Source organism: Balaenoptera physalus (assembly GCF_965194825.1).
Source record: "Balaenoptera physalus genome assembly, chromosome: 2".
Classification (NCBI taxonomy): domain Eukaryota; kingdom Metazoa; phylum Chordata; class Mammalia; order Artiodactyla; family Balaenopteridae; genus Balaenoptera; species Balaenoptera physalus.
The window spans coordinates 55995730-56013623 of NC_138883.1; the positions used below are offsets into that span (position 1 = coordinate 55995730).

The 17894-nt window shown below is 36.9% G+C and overlaps 1 long non-coding RNA gene across 1 annotated transcript in view; it reads right to left on the reverse strand.

The window, feature by feature from the left end:
- LOC309656162 overlaps positions 1–8516 on the reverse strand; it is a 177372-nt gene extending 168856 nt beyond the window's left edge. Inside the window, exon 1 of the long non-coding RNA XR_014261192.1 lies at positions 8445–8516. This is a non-coding gene — a long non-coding RNA (uncharacterized lncRNA). The remainder of the gene's footprint in view (positions 1–8444) is intronic.
- Positions 8517–17894: the final 9378 nt, after the last annotated feature.

Consider the following 17894-nt stretch of genomic DNA (forward strand, 5'->3'; position numbering starts at 1 on the left):
ACCTTGCTAAGAAGAAAGTTTTAAGGCAAAGACTCCTAATGTCTTTACATTATTAAATGTTATTAAAGTGTATATAATAAGTTTGGAGGGAGATCATTCATTCTCTTGGGCATTTCCAACGCCACTCATCACTTTAGGCACCTCCAAGTAGGGAAGGAAAATGTCACAGGCCATTTATTATGCTTTCTTTCCCACACAGTATCAAATTAAATAAGTATAAGTATCAAATAAGTATCAAATTATCCCTAAAACATTAGAAAAATTCTATTATTTAAAGTAAGGGAATGATATGTGGAGAATTATTCAAAATGGCAGAATGTGTAGAATGATATTTAACTTCATATTTTAGTTTAGATAAGTATAAAAATCTAAAATTTTTTTCAGGAATTTCTTATATATTTTTCTTTCAATTCTAGATAGCGTCACTCTAATATTTTACAGTTCAGGGTATTTTGTTATATGTCAGATGGCAATTCTTACACTTATTATAAGTAAAGGATTATGGGGTACAGAAAGATGAGAAGTTAAATAAGGACATATTACTGACTATGATATCTTAAAGCATGTTACCTCAAGATAAGTCTATTAAGTTTGTATTTTGTTGTTCACTATTCAAGAAAATTTTCACTAACATTTAATTTCTTAGTAACTTCAAATCTACATTTAATTATGTTTATAGAAAGCAAAAAGAGTATGGAATTTATGGTTTAGTCACTACTGATAATTCTATTTTTTTATTAACTTAAAATAATCCTACCACTTTCCCCATATTTCCCACTTAAAAATAAAGTACCTAAAATGTAACATTCAGTAACCTGTTTTTTTAGTGCATTCTATTGTGACAGCTATGTGATTTTCTAGTTATTAAAACCTATGTGGCAAAGCAAATATTTGTTGTAGAAAATTGTTAGTTGTATATCAGTTGGGATTCATTCAGGAAAGCAAACTTAGTATATTATGGGACAAAGTTATTATGGGAATTAGAATTTATACACTTGGGAAAGGAAATGGGGAAGTAAAGGTCCACATAAGAGAGGAGAATCAGAGGATTTGTCAAGTGGTCACTTTGACGTGGCAAGCCCGTCCAGATTCCAAAACGTGATGTGGATGAGGAAGTCTACAGGAAGCTATTGCCACTGTGTAGATTCTGCCTCTGTCTGTATACAGTCAACAGTTTACTTGTGGGCCAGTGGCAATTGTTCAACAAGCCCCTGGTAGGCAGAAAGAAAAATACACAGAGAAGAGAAGACTAAGGTCCTAGATGAAATGCACCTGTCTCTGCATCTGTCTGTCACTGCATCACTTTATGTGACTGCAATGTTCTTTAAAGAGGAATAACCACTGCTCAACTTCTGCCTTTCAACTCTCATGTAAATTCCTCTTTAGGTCAATTCTAACTGAAAGTAGAGAGAAAGGGATTCTGGGAAATGTAATTCTAGAATACACACATAGTCCGTTGGTCACAGCAGTTTAGTCTCAATCAATAAGTAAACAATATGCAACAAAAAGTTAGAATAAAAAGTTAACATTAAGAAACAACAAATATCTTAAAAAACAACCTAACTCTAAACTTCAAAGAACTAGGAAAGAAGAAGAAAGTTGAAAGTTAATAGAAGGGAAGAAATAAAGATCAGAGTGGTAATAAATAGAGATTAAAAATACAATAAAAAAGATCAATGTGGGCTTCCCTGGTGGCGCAGTGGTTGAGAATCTGCCTGCCAATGCAGGGGACACGGGTTCGAGCCCTGGTCTGGGAAGATCCCACATGCCACGGAGCAACTGGGCCCGTGAGCCACAATTACTGAGCCTGCGCGTCTGGAGCCTGTGCTCTGCAACAAGAGAGGCCGCAATGGTGAGAGGCCCGTGCACCGCGATGAAGAGTGGTCCCCACTTGCCGCAACTGGAGAAAGCCCTCACACAGAAACAAAGACTCAACACAGTCATAAATAAATAAATAAATAAATAAATAAATAAATAAAAGTACGTGAATTTCTTTTAAAAAAAAAAAATCAATGAAACTAAGAGTTACTTTTTGAAAACATAAACAAAGTAGATAAACTTTTAGCTAGACTTGACATGAAAAAAAAGGGGAGGACTCAAAACCAGAAATGAAAAAGTAGATGTTACAGTTGATACCACAGAAATAGAAAGGATCATAGGAAACTACAGTGAAAAATTATATGGTCACAAATTGGACAACATAGAAGAAATGGATAAATTCCTAGAAACACACAGCCTACCAAGACTATTGAACAGACCCATGACTAATAAGGAGGTTGAAACAGTAATCAAAAAACTTCCTAACAAATGAAAGTCCAGGACCTCTTGACTTCACTGGTCAATTCTACCAAAAGTTTTAAGAAAAAAATAATACAATCCTTCTCAAAGTCTTCTAAAAATTAGAGAAGGGAACACTTCCAAATTCATTTTACAAGGCTAGCATTACCCTGATACCAAAACCAGACAAGGGCACTGCAAGAAAAGAAATGTTATAGGTCAATATACCTATTGATGCAAAAATCCTCAACAAATATTAGCGAACTGAATTCAACAGTACATTACAAGTAATCATACACCATGATTGAGTGAAAGTTATTCCTGGGTGCAAGGATGGTTCAACATCTGCAAATCAAAAAGGGTGATATACCACATTAACAGAATGAATGATAAAAATCATATGATTATGTCAATAGATGCAGAAAAAGCATTTGAAAAATTTCAATATTCATTATGATGAAAACTCTCAACAGAGTGCATATAGAGGGAACATATCTCAATATAATAAAGTCCTTTTATGACAAACCCACAATGAAAATTATACTCAGTGGTGAAAAGCTGAAAGCTTTTCCTCTAAGATCAGGAATAAGACAAGGATGCCCACTCTCACCACTTTTATTCAACATAGTATTGTAGGTCCTAGCCAGAGCAATTAGGCAAGAAGAAGAAATAAAGTCATCCAAATTGGAAAGAAGAAGTAAAAATGTCTCTATTTGCAGATAATATGATATTATAAAGAGATAATCCTAAAGACTCAACCAAAGAACTGTTAGAATTAATAAATATATTCAGAGTTGCAGGATACAAAATCAATATACAAAAATCTGTTGTATTTCTATACACTAATAATTAACTATCAGAAAGAGAAATTAAGAAAACAATTCCACTTACAATTGCATCAAAAATATTAAAATATTTAGGAATAAATTTAACCAAGAAAGTGAAAGACCTATACTCTGAAAACTGTGAGACACTGATAAAAGAAATTAAGGAAGATACTGATAAATGGAAAGATATTCCATGTTCATAGATTGGAAGAATTAATATGGTTAAGATATCCATACTACCCAAAACAATTTACAGATTCAATGCAATCCCTATGAAAATTTCAATGGCAGTTTTTCACTAAAATAGGACAAATAATCCAAATTTGTAGAACCACAAAAGACTCTAAGCAGCTAAATTAATCTAGACAAAGTAGTACAAGCTGTAGGCATCTCACTCACTGATTTCAAACTGTATTACATGGCTATATATAGTAAGCAAAACTGTATGGTATTGGTGTAAAAACAGACATATAGATCAATGGAACAGAATAGAATGTCCAGAAATAAATGCATGTATTAATTAATTATATCAATTAATATTTGACAAAGGAGCCAAGAATATACAAGGAGGAAAGGGGAGTCTCTTCAATAAATGGTGTTGGGAAAACTCGACAGCCACATGCAAAAGAATGAATTGGACCACTATCTTAGACCATATACAAAAATTAACTCAAAATGGATTCTAGACTTGAAAATAAGATATGAAACTCTAACACTCCTAGAAAAAAATATAGGTGGTAAGCTCCGTGACATCAGTCTTGGTGATTTTTTTTTTTTTTTTGGATTTGACATCAAGAGAAAAGGTAACAAAAGAGAAAAAACAACAACAAGTGGGACTATATCAAACTAAAAAGCTTCTGCACAGCACAAGAAACCATCAACAAATGGAAAGATAACCTACTGAATGGGAGAAAATATTTTCAAATCATATATCTGATAAGGAGTTAATACTTAAAATAGATAAAAAACTCATACATCTTATTAGAAAAACAAAACAAAACACAATCCATTAAAAAATGGGCAGAGGATCTCAATAGATGGCCAAGAGGTACATGAAAAGGTGCTCAACATCACTAATCATCAGGAAAATACAAATGAATGCCACAATGAGATATCATCTTTCACCTCACACTTGTCAGAATGGCTGTTATCAAAAAGACAAGAAATAACAATTGTTGATGAGAATAAGAAGAACAGAAAACCCTTGTGTACAGTCAGGAATGTAAATTGGTAGAGCAGGTATGGAAAACAGAATGTAGATTTCTCAAAAAAATTTTAAAAAGAGCTATCATATGATCCAGCAATTCCACTTCTGTGTATTTATCCAAAGGATATGAAACACTTTGAAAAGATATACGCGTACCCATGTTTACTGCAGCATTTTTACAATAGCTAAGACATGGAAGCAACCTAAGTGCCCACTAATGCATGAATGGATAAAGAAAATGTGACATATGAATACAATGGAATATTATTTAGCTATGTAAAAGAAGGAAATTCACTATTTGTGACAACATGGATGGAACTTGAGGACATTATTATAAGTGAAATAAGTTAGACAGAGAAAGACAAATACTGTATGATTTCACTTATATGTGGAATCTAAAATAACTAAACAAAAAACAAAAAACAAACATAGATACAGAGAACAGATTGGTGATTGCCAGAGGCAGGGGTTGGGGGTGGGCAAAATGGGTAAATGTGCTCAAAAGGTACAAGCTTCCAGTTATAAAATCCATAAGTCCTGGGAATGTACATCATGTATAGCATGATGACTACAGTTAATAATATTATATTGTATATTTGAAAGTTGCTAAGAGAGGTGCATCTTAAAAAGTTCTCATCACAAGAAAACAAATTCTGTAACCATGTGTGGTAATGGATGTTAACTAGACTAATTGTGATGATCATCTCACAACATGTAGAAATATTGAGTGATATGTTATACATTTGAAAGTACTATGATATTATATGCCAATTATATCTCAATTTTAAAGGTTAAATGAGTAAAAAAGTCACAAAATAAATTACATAATACTATAAAATTTGACATAAAATTAACATTAAAAATAAAAAGATAACCAAAGTATTTGAATCTATATTTTCCTATAGAACAGGCAGACTTACTCTAAAACACATCATAAACTTTATTCAAAGAAACTACTTTGAGAAACCAGCCTTTAAATATGTAGTGAATTATGTAAACTATATTTACAGGTGTATCTCATATTTTCAGGGGTACCTCATATTTTAGTGGCTATTGCCTAATAGTAACTTTATTATTATTGTTATTTTTCCTTCCACTTTTATTGAGATATACTTGACATACAGCAATAAATAAGTTTAAGGTGTAGAGCAAAATCATTTGACTTATATACCTCATGAAATGATTACCACAATAAGTTTAGTGAATGTTCATCATTTCAAAAAGATTTAAAATTAAAGAAATAGAAAAAAGTTGTTTTTCCTTATGATGAGAACTCTTAGAATTTGCTCTCTTAACTTTTATATATAACATATATCGATAGCAACATTAATTATATTTATCATGTTGTACATTACATCCCTAGTACTAATTTATTTTATAACTGGAAGTTTGTACCTTTTGACTGCCTTCATCCAATTCCCTCTCCCTTCACCTAGTCCCCCACCTTTGGTAACCACAAATCTAATCCCTTTTCTATGAGTTAGTGTGTTTGTTTGTTTTTGAATTATGATTGACCTATGACACTATGCTAGTTCCCTTTAAACTACACAGTGATTCAATATTTCTACACATTTCAAAATTATCACAATAAGTCTAGTTACAATTTGTCACCATACAGAGACATTACATAATTACTGACTATATTCCCTGCACTGTACATTTCATACCTGTGACTCATTTATTTTGCAACTGGAAGTGTGTACCTCAATCTCTCTCTTCTATTTCTCTTTATTATTGTTATTTTTAATTTAGACATTCAACTCAGACAAAATTGTACTGAGTCATTTAGGGCTATAGTACAGAATAAATGCATAAAGCACACTAAAACACCAAGATATATCAAACAAGTTATGATTATGATAGCATTTTATGTTTTCTGTTTGGTTCTTAGTCATGCAGAAAGAATGCCATAAATCATATTTTTAAGAGGAAATAATTTCTACCTTCACTAACATCCAAAACAGTTTATCTCTTACTCCTATATGGCTCTTTCCCCCATGCATTGTTGTAATTCATCTTGTGTTATTATCTCCTGCAAAAGAAGCAAGTTTCTTGATAGCAGGCATGTTCCTTGTCTTATTCACTACAGGCATACCTTGGAGATATTTTGAGGTAATTCCAGACCACCACAATAAAGTGAATATTGCAACAAAGCAAGTCACATGGATTTTTTGGTTTCCCAGTGCATATGAAAGTTATGTTTACACTACAGCACGGTCTGTTAAGTGTGCAGTGGCATTATGTCTAAAAAACAATGTGCATGACTCAATTAAAAATATTTTTTGCTAAAATATGCTAACCATCATCTGAGCCATCAGTGGGTCATAGTAGTAAGTAACATCAAAGATCACTCACTGATCACAGATCACCAATAATAAATATAATAGTAATGAAACAGTGTGAAATATTACAAGCATTACCAAAATGTGACACAGAGACATGAAGTGACCAAACACTGTTGGAAAAATTGTGTCAAGAAACTTGCTTGACACAAGGTTGCCACAAGTCTCCAATTTGTAAAATCTTCTAAGGGCAATAAAGTGAAGTACAATAAAATGAGGTATACTTGTATTTCCTTTTCTCAGTGCCTTTCAAAGGATGGATATTGATAAAAATTTATTAAAAGACGAGACTTCATAAAGTGAAGTACCAACCAACAAAACATTAATAATCACTTATTTGAACCAATGCCATTTGAAATGTATATAATATGAGAGATATCTAAACAAATAGATTCTGAAACAGTAGTCAGCAATTTTAGGAAAGTAACAGTAATATCACTGAATTTCACAAGTCTATTTTTAAAATTGCCTGATTGAATTAAGATTTTTACTTAGTTTCTTTTTTTCTCCTTCAATATTATCTTTTATGGTGTCTTTTTTAGGGGAGTATTATACCTTTAATCACTATTTACTTTGTTATATGTGATAAGCAAAATTGTTCTAGATGTACATGTATCTCTGAACTTTATTACATATGATAAATACTTTAAAGAAGATTTAATATGTCATGTAACTCATAAATGGTCTTATGCTTCTCTGTTTATCTGTTCATGTATGGCATTTACTATTACAATTTTCATGATTTAGTTTATATAAAAGGATGCAATAGCTGAGGTTAAGTAGGCCAAGTTTATAAAAACCTGAAGGAAAATAAAATTCTCCAGATCATAGAATAAGACATTACATAATGTTCAATTCTTCCTTTGACTTTGTTTATGGAAATTCAGACTTGGTTGCAGTTGACCATATTTTTCAGTCTCAATATTCCAAAGAGATTTTAGAGTGATTTATTTTATAAAATTAGAAGAAATTGGATTTGAACTTTATATTGACCTTTCCTTCATATTTGGATTCCTTGGTAACCTTATCATTTACTACATGAAGGTGAGATTACTCAATCGTGTTCTTCATGACTTCCTGCAGGTTTCCTGGCCTGTCACCTTTAGATCATCATCTTGGTTAATGGGAATTATATGAGATCATAGGCTCCCAGGGTGTAATAAAATTTAATGAGGAGGAGGAAGTCTTTAAACTAAGTTGAACTCCTTTTTGGGGAAAATGTTTTTCTCTATCTTCCCTCTTAAAACAGTACTTCTGGGCTTCCCTGGTGGCGCAGTGGTTGAGAGTCTGCCTGCCAATGCCGGGGACATGGGTTCGACCCCTGGTCTGGGAAGATCCCACATGCCACGGAGCAACAAAGCCCGTGAGCCACAAATACTGAGCCTGCGCGTCTGGAGCCTGTGCTCTGCAACAAGAGAGGCCGCGACAGTGAGAGGCCCGCGCACCGCGATGAAGAGTGGCCCCCGCTTGCGCAACTAGAGAGAGCCCTCACACAGAAACGAAGACCCAACACAGCCAAAAATAAATTAATTAATTAATTTTAAAAAAAACGAATCAGATTTATAAAAAAAAAAAAAATAGTACTTCTTTTATAGAGACATATGGACTTCTGTTGTTCCCTGTGGCAGAAAATTGTCTGCAAAGTATTGTTTTATAAAGGTGAAATATTTATCTGTAGTTAAAATACAAAAACAAAAACACTTCAACAAAAACAAAAAAACCCTCAGAAGTATAAAAAATGACATGAGAGAATATGTGAAAGTGAGTCAGAAATAAAACAGCATATAATACTTAAAACATATATGAGGGGGGAGGAGAGAAGATGGCGGAAGAGTAAGACGCGGAGATCACCTTCCTTCCCACAGATACAGTAGAAATACATCTACTCGTGGAACTGCTCCTACAGAACACCCACTGAGCGCTGACAGAAAACGTCCGACCTCTAAACAGGCAAGAAACTCCCCCCGTACTTGGGTAGGGCAAAAGAAAAAAGAAATATCAGAGACAAAAGAATAGGGACGGCACCTGCACCAGTGGGAGGGAGCTGTGAAGGAGGAAAGATTTCCACGCACTAGGAAGCCCCTTCGCGGGCAGAGACTGCGGGTGGCAGAGGGGGGAAGCTTCGGAGCCACGGAGGAGAGCGCAGCCACAGGGGTGCGGAGGGCAAAGCGGAGAGGTTCCCGCACGGAGGCTCGGCGCCGAGCAGCACTCACCAGCCCGAGAGGCTTGTCTGCTCCCCCGCCGGGGCGGGCAGGGCTGGGAACTGAGGCTTGGGCTTCGGTCGGATCGCAGGGAGAAGACTGGGGTTGTTGGCGTGAACACAACCTGAAGGGGTTAGTGCACCACAGCTAGCCAAGAGGGAGTCCGGGAAAAAGTCTGCAGCTGCCGAAGAGGCAAGAGACTTTTTCTTCCCTCTTTGTTTCCTGGTGCACGAGGAGAGGGGATTCAGAGCGCCGCCTAAACGAGCTCCAGAGACGGGCCCGAGCCGCGGCTAACAGCACGGATCCCACAGCAACAGGGGCGCAGAGGAAAAAGCGGAGAGATTCCCGCACAGAGGCTTGGCGCCAAGGAGCACTCAGCAGCCCAAGAGAGGCTTGTCTCCTCACCCGCCGGGGCGGGCGGGGCTGGGAGCTGAGGCTCAGCTTCGGTTGGATCGCAGGGAGAGGACTGGGGCTGGCGGCGTGAACACAGCCTGAAGGGGTTAGCGCACCACAGCTGGCTGGTAGGGAGTCCGGGAAAAAGTCTGCAGCTGCCGAAGAGGCAAGAGACTTTTTCTTGCCTCTTTGTTTCATGGCGCGCAGGGAGAGGGGATTCAGAGCGCCGCCTAAACAAGCTCCACAGACTGGCGTGAGCCGCAGCGATCAGCGCGGGCCACAGAGACGGGCGTGAGACGCTGGGGCTGCTGCTGCCACCTCCAAAAAGCCTGTGGGTGAGCACAGGTCACTCTCCACACCGCCCCTCCCGGGAGCTGGTACAGCCCGCCACCACCAGGCTCCCGTGATCTGGGGACAAGTTCCCCGGGAGAACACACGGCGCACCTCAGGCTGCTGCAACATCACACCGGCCTCTGACGCCGCAGGCTCGCCCCGCCTCCTCTGTACACCTCCCTCCCCGTGGCCTGGGTGAGCCAGAGCCCCTGAAGCAGCTGCTCCTTTAGCCCTGTCCTGTCTGGGCGGGGAACAGACGCCCTCAGGTGACCTACACGCAGAGGCGGGTCCAAATCCAAAGCTGATCCCCAGGAGGTGTGCGAACAGAGAAGAGAAGGGGAAATCTCTCCCAGCAGCCTCAGAAGCAGCGGATTAAAACTCCACAAACAACTTGATGTGCCTGCATCTGTTGAATACCTGAATAGACAACGAATCATCCCAAATTCAGGAGGTGGACTTTGGGAGCAGGATATATTAATTTTTCCCCTTTTCCTTTTTTTTGTGAGTGTATATGTATACGCTTCTGGGTGAGATTTTGTCTGTATAGCTCTGCTTTATAATAGCTTGATTTTACTTCACTATATTATAGCCTCCTTCTTTCTTTCTTTCTATTTTTTCTCCCTTTTACTCTGAGCCGTGTGGACGAAAGGCTCTTGGTGCTCCAGCCAGGCATCAGGGCCGTGCCTCTGAGGTGGGAGAGCCAACTTCAGGACACTGGTCCACAAGAGACCTCCCAGCTCCACGTAATACCAAACGGCGAAAATCTCTCAGAGATCTCCCTCTCAACATCAAGACCCAGCTTCACTCAACGACCAGCAAGCTACAGTGCTGGACACCCTATGCCAAACAACTAGCAAGACAGGAACACAGCCCCATCCATTAGCAGAGAGGCTGCCTAAAATCATAATAAGGCCACAGACACCCCAAAATACACCACCAGACGTGGATGTGCCCACCAGAAAGACAAGATCCAGCCTCATCCACCAGAACTCAGGCAGTAGTTCCCTCCACCAGGAAGCCTACACAACCCACTGAACCAACCTTAGCCACTGGGGACAGATACAAAAAACAACAGGAACTACGAACCTGCAGCCTGTGAAAAGGAGACCCCAAACACAGTAAGATAAGCAAAATGAGATGACAGAAAAACACATAGCAGATGAAGGAGCTGGGTCAAAACACTCCAGATTTAACAAATGAAGAGGAAATAGGTAGTCTACCTGAAAAAGATTTCAGAATAATGATAGTAAGGATGATCCAAAATCTTGGAAATAGAATAGACAAAATGCAAGAAACATTTAACAAGGACGTAGAAGAACTAAAGAGGAACCAAGCAATGATGAAAAACACAATAAATGAAATTAAAATACTCTAGATGGGATCAATAGCAGAATAACTGAGGCAGAAGAAAGGATAAGTGACCTGGAAGATAAAATGGTGGAAATAACTACTACAGAGCAGGATAAAGAAAAAAGAATGAAAAGAACTGAGGACAGTCTCAGAGACCTCTGGGACAACAATAAACGCACCAACATTCGAATTATAGGGGTCCAAGAAGAAGAAGAGAAAAAGAAAGGGACTGAGAAAATATTTGAGGAGATTATAGTTGAAAACTTCCCTAATATGGGAAAGGAAATAGTTAATCAAGTCCTGGAAGCACAGAGAGTCCCATACAGGATAAACCCAAGGAGAAACACGCCAAGACACATATTAATCAAACTGTCAAAAATTAAATATAAGGAAAACATATTAAAGGCAGCAAGGGAAAAAGAGCAAATAACACACAAGGGAATCCCCATAAGGTTAACATCTGATCTTTCAGCAGAAACTCTGCAAGCCAGAAGGGAGTGGTAGGATATAGTTAAAGTGATGAAGGAGAAAAACCTGCAACCAAGATTACTCTACCCAGCAAGGATCTCATTCAGATGTGAGGGAGAAATTAAAACCTTTACAGAGAAGCAAAAGCTGGGAGAGTTCAGCACCACCAAACCAGCTTTACAACAAATGCTAAGGGAACTTCTCTAGGCAAGAAACACAAGAGAAGGAAAACACCTACAATAACAAACCCAAAACATTTAAGAAAATGGGAATAGGAACATACATATCGATAATTACCTTGAATGTAAATGGATTAAATGCTCCCACCAAAAGACACAGACTGGCTGAATGGATACAAAAGCAAGACCCATATATATGCTGTCTACAAGAGACCCACTTCAGACCTAGAGACACATATAGACTGAAAGTGAGGGGATGGAAAAAGATATTCCATGCAAATGGAAATCAAAAGAAAGCTGGAGGAGCAATTCTCATATCAGACAAAATAGACTTTAAAATAAAGACTATTACAAGAGACAAAGAAGGACACTATATAATGATCAAGTGATCGATCCAAGAGGAAGGTATAACAATTGTGAATATTTATGCACCCAACATAGGAGCACCTCAATACATAAGGCAAATACTAACAGCCATAAAAGGGGGAATTGACAGCAACACAATCATAGTAGGGGACTTTAACACCCCACTTTCATCAATGGACAGATCATCCAAAATGAAAATAAATAAGGAAACACAAGCTTTAAATGATACATTAAACAAGATGGACTTAATTGATATTTATAGAACATTCCACCCAAAAACAACAGAATACACATTTTTCTCAAGTGCTCATGGAACATTCTCCAGGATAGATCATATCTTGGGTCACAAATCAAGCCTTGATAAATTTAAGAAAATTGAAATCGTATCAAGTATCTTTTCCGACCACAACGCTATGACACTAGATATCAATTACAGGAAAAGATCTGTAAAAAATACAAACACATGGAGGCTACACAATACACTGCTTAATAACGAAGTGATCACTGGAGAAATCAAAGGGGAAATCAAAAAACACCTAGAAACAAATGACAATGGAGACACGACGACCCAAAACCTATGGGATGCAGCAAAAGCAGTGCTAAGAGGGAAGTTTATAGCAATACAAGCCTACATCAAGAAACAGGAAACATCTCGAATAAACAACCTAACCTTGCACCTAAAGCAATTAGAGAAAGAAGAACAAAAAAACCCCAAAGCCAGCAGAAGGAAAGAAATTATAAAGATCAGGTCAGAAATAAATGAAAAAGAAATGAATGAAACAATAGCAAAAATCAATGAAACTAAAAGCTGGTTCTTTGAGAAGATAAACAAAATTGATAAACCATTAGCCAGACTCACCAAGAGAAAAAGGGAGAAGACTCAAATCAATAGAATTAGAAATGAAAAAGGAGAAGTAACCACTGACACTGCAGAAATACAAACGATCATGAGAGATTACTACAAGCAACTCTATGCCAATAAAATGGACAACCTGGAAGAAATGGACAGATTCTTAGAAATGCACAAACTGCCGAGACTGAACCAGGAAGAAATAGAAAATATGAACAGACCAATCACAAGCACTGAAATTGAAACTGTGATTAAAAACCTTCCAACAAACAAGAGCCCAGGACCAGATGGCTTCACAGGTGAATTCTATCAAACATTTAGAGAAGAGCTAACACCTATCCTTCTCAAACTCTTCCAAAATATTGCAGAGGGAGGAACACTCCCAAACTCATTCTACGAGGCCACCATCACCCTGATACCAAAACCAGACAAAGATGTCACAAAGAAAGAAAACTACAGGCCAATATCACTGATGAACATAGATGCAAAAATCCTCAACAAACTACTAGCAAACAGAATCCAACAGCACATTAAAAGGATCATACACCATGATCAAGTGGGGTTTAATCCCAGGAATGCAAGGATTCTTCAATATACGCAAATCAATCAATGTGATACACCATATTAACAAATTGAAGGAGAAAAACCATATGATCAGCTCAATAGATGCAGAGAAAGCTTTCGACAAAATTCAACACCCATTTATGATAAAAGCCCTGCAGAAAGTAGGCATACAGAGAACTTTCCTCAACATAATAAAGGCCATATATGACAAACCCACAGCCAACATTTTCCTCAATGGTGAAAAACTGAAACCATTTCCACTAAGATCAGGAACAAGACAAGGTTGCCCACTCTCACCTCTATTATTCAACATAGTTCTGGAAGTGTTAGCCACAGCAATCAGAGAAGACAAAAAATAAAAGGAATCCAAATCGGAAAAGAAGAGGTAAAGCTGTCACTATTTGCAGATGACATGATACTATACATAGAGAATCCTAAAGATGCTACCAGAAAACTCCTAGAGCTAATCAATGAATTTGGTAAAGTAGCAGGATACAAAATTAATGCACAGAAATCTCTTGCATTTCTATACACTAATGACGAAAAATCTGAAAGTGAAATTAAGAAAACACTCCCATTTACCATTGCAACAAAAAGAATAAAATATCTAGGAATAAACCTACCTAAGGAGACAAAAGACCTGTATGCAGAAAATTATAGGATACTGATGAAAGAAATTAAAGATGATACAAATAGATGGAGAGATATACCATGTTCCTGGATTGGAAGAATCAACATTGTGAAAATGACTCTACTACCCAAAGCAATCTACAGATTCAATGCAATCCCTATCAAACTACCACTGGCATTTTTCACAGAACTAGAACAAAAAATTTCACAATTTGTATGGAAACACAAAAGACCCCGAATAGCCAAAGCAATCTTGAGAACGAAAAATGGAGCTGGGGGAATCAGGCTCCCTGACTTCAGACTATATTACAAAGCTTCAGTAATCAAGGCAGTTTGGTACTGGCACAAAAACAGAAATATAGATCAATGGAACAGGATAGAAAGCCCAGAGATAAACCCACACACATATGGTCACCTTATCTTTGATAAAGGAGGCAAGCATATACAGTGGAGAAAAGACAGCCTCTTTAATAAGTGGTGCTGGGAAAATTGGACAGATACATGTAAAAGTATGAAATTAGAACACTCCCTGACACCATGCACAAAAATAAACTCAAAATGGATTAAAGACCTAAATGTAAGGCCAGACACTATCAAACTCTTAGAGGAAAACATAGGCAGAACACTCTATGACATACATCACAGCAAGATTCTTTTTGACCCAGCTCCCAGAGAAATGGAAATAAGAACACAAATAAACAAATGGGACCTAATGAAACTTAAAAGCTTTTGCACAGCAAAGGAAACCATAAACAAGACCAAAAGACAACCCTCAGAATGGGAGAAAATATTTGCAAATGAAGCAACTGACAAAGGATTAATATCCAAGATTTACAAGCAGCTCATGCAGCTCAATAACAAAAAAACAAACAACCCAATCCAAAAATGGGCCGAAGACCTAAATAGACATTTCTCTAAAGAAGATATACAGATGGCCTACAGACACATGAAAGAATGCTCGACATCATTAATCATTAGAGAAATGCAAATCAAAACTACAATGAGATATCATCTCACACCGGTCAGAATGGCCATCATCAAAAAATCTAGAAACAATAAATGCTGGAGAGGGTGTGGAGGAAAGGGAACACTCTTGCACTGTTGGTGGGAATGTAAATTGATACAGCCACTATGGAGAACAGTATGGAGGTTCCTTAAAAAACTACAAATAGAACTACCATACGACCCAGCAATCCCACTACTGGGCATATACCCTGAGAAAACCATAGGTCAAAAAGAGTCATGTACCAAAATGTTCATTGCAGCTCTATTTACAATAGCCAGGACATGGAAGCAACCTAAATGTCCATCGACAGATGAATGGATAAAGAAGATGTGGCACATATATACAATGGAATATTACTCAGCCATAAAAAGAAATGAAATGGAGGTATTTGTAATGAGGTGGATGGAGTTAGAGTCAGTCATGCAGAGTGAAGTAAGTCAGAAAGAGAAAAACAAATACAGTATGCTAACACATATATACGGAATCTAAGGAAAAAAAAAAAAAAAAAAGCCATGAAGAACCTAGTGGCAAGACGGGAATAAAGACACAGACCTACTAGAGAATGGACTTGAGGATATGGGGAGGGGGTGGGGTGAGATGTGACAGGGTAAGAGAGTGTCATGGACATGTATACACTACCAAATGTAAAATAGATAGCTAGTGGGAAGCAGCCACATAGCACAGGGAGATCAGCTTGGTGCTTTGTGACCACCTAGAGGGGTGGGATGGGGAGGGTGGGAGGGAGGGAGATGCAAGAGGGAAGAGATATGGGAACATATTGTATGTGTATAACTGATTCACTTTGTTATAAAGCAGAAGCTAACACATCATTGTAAGGCAATTATACTTCAATAAAGATGTTTAAAAAAAAAAAAACATATATGAGAACGAGATAACCAGGTAAAAATAAGTGACACTATTAAAGGGCAAAAGGACATGTTAATGCAGAAAAACTTGATATTGTCAAGGGCCTGAATGATCCTTTAACCTCAGTATTCATCGGAGAAACTAAAAGGTCACGCAGTACTTGCAGACCATATGATGAATCTGTCTGAAGACAGGCATATAAAACAATGAAATATGTTTTAGCAGAAACAGATTTTTAAGAACTCTTTTAAAAAAACATTTGGAAGGAATGCATCTTTGCATATTTCAAAGTCAATTCTTTGGATTTGCTTTTGCAATATCTTTATTGTATTTCTAATTTTGGGCTCAATTATTTTTCTTCACCATGTTTGTGATTAAAAATTGAAAGGACATTTTCACTATGATGCTAGAAAACTAAAGTGGTCTGTGACCTGATGTGCCTGTAGAGAAATTCAATATTTCCCATAAAACTGCCCTCAGGGTATCAAAAGTAAAAGCTGTGTGACACACTTGAGAAAGCAGGAAAGCAAAGACTGTAACTACTTCTGGTAAGGTGCAAAAACCTGACACATATTCAAATTATCTGCAACATTTTATTCTAACTGTGTAAGCATTGCTAAATAAAATAATTTACACTTAAAGTCAACTTGTAGCATGGTCTTCCAAATTTATTTACGGACTAAATATGTGAAGAAACAACTAACATCATGTTTTCTAGTACATATACTTCTTTAATATAAAGTACAAATCCCTGAAGGCAAATTATAAAATATCTTTAAGTTATCTACAGTTATCTATCTATCATTACTTTTAACATTTATTATGTATAATAGAGGAACTTTTCCCTTCTTCCCTCACTCCCTCCCTTCTTTCCTTTCTCTCTCTCTCTCTCTTCATATACATATATAAATATATATAAAGAAATATATATGTGCGTACATGCATGTTCATGTTTATGATGACATACAATTAAGCTATTAACATGTTCATAAACAGAATTGAAGGACTTTCCTATGTTCTCTTACTACTTATAAATATAGTATGATGTTAATACATTTATTGTACTTCACTATAAACAGGGACAATAATTTAACTACTTAAAAATTAAGTCGTTTTAAATGCTTAAATATTATGAATAATGCCCTGATGAATATACTTGTGAAAACAACTTTGAGCACCTCTTTGTTTATTTCATGGCATTTAATTATAGATGCATTTGACATTGTACAATGTATTTATAATTATTCACCACTATAGAACTAATGCACTATGACAAATAATTTTATTTATTAAATGTTAGTAAATGCATAAATACATTCTATGTATTGTTCTAGAAGCAAAGATATAAAAATAAAAAAATAAAAAACTCTCCCTTGACTTCATGGATTTTATATTGCAGAAAGGGAGATAGATAAAAAAAAAAGTATAAAAATTTATAGTATACTAGAAGCCCAGTTTTCTATAAAGGAAAATAAAGTAGAAAAGAGTAGGTAGTGATAGAGGAGAGCAATTTTCTAGTGAGAAGTTAGTACTTGAATAAAGACATACGAAATACAGAAAAATGGGTCATACAGTTACCTGGGAAAAGGGACTTTCAGCAACATGGAACAAGTGCAAAGGATTTGAACCATCAGTGAAATACAGCAAGGAAACCAACATGATGGGAATAGGAAGTGGTGGTAGAGTGTCAAAAGATATCCTTGGTGAAGTAGCTGGGATTGCAGATGATGTAGGGCCTTGTAGGCTTTTAAGACTTTGTATTTTATTTTGAGTGATACCAGAAACCTTGGAGTCTTTTGAGCAGGGTGGTAAAATCTCCAATTTGCTTTTTAACGGGATATCTCTGGCAGTTGAGATGAAAATCAACAGAAGACCAAGAGTTACATCAGTCTTTAAAAGGCATTTGCCGTTTCGCAGGTGAGAGATGTATGTGATTTGAGATGGTGGTAGTGGAGGTATTAAGAAGAGGTAAAAGTCTAGTACTATTTTAACTGCTGAGCCAATAAAATATTGTGGAAGGATTGGAAGTCAAAA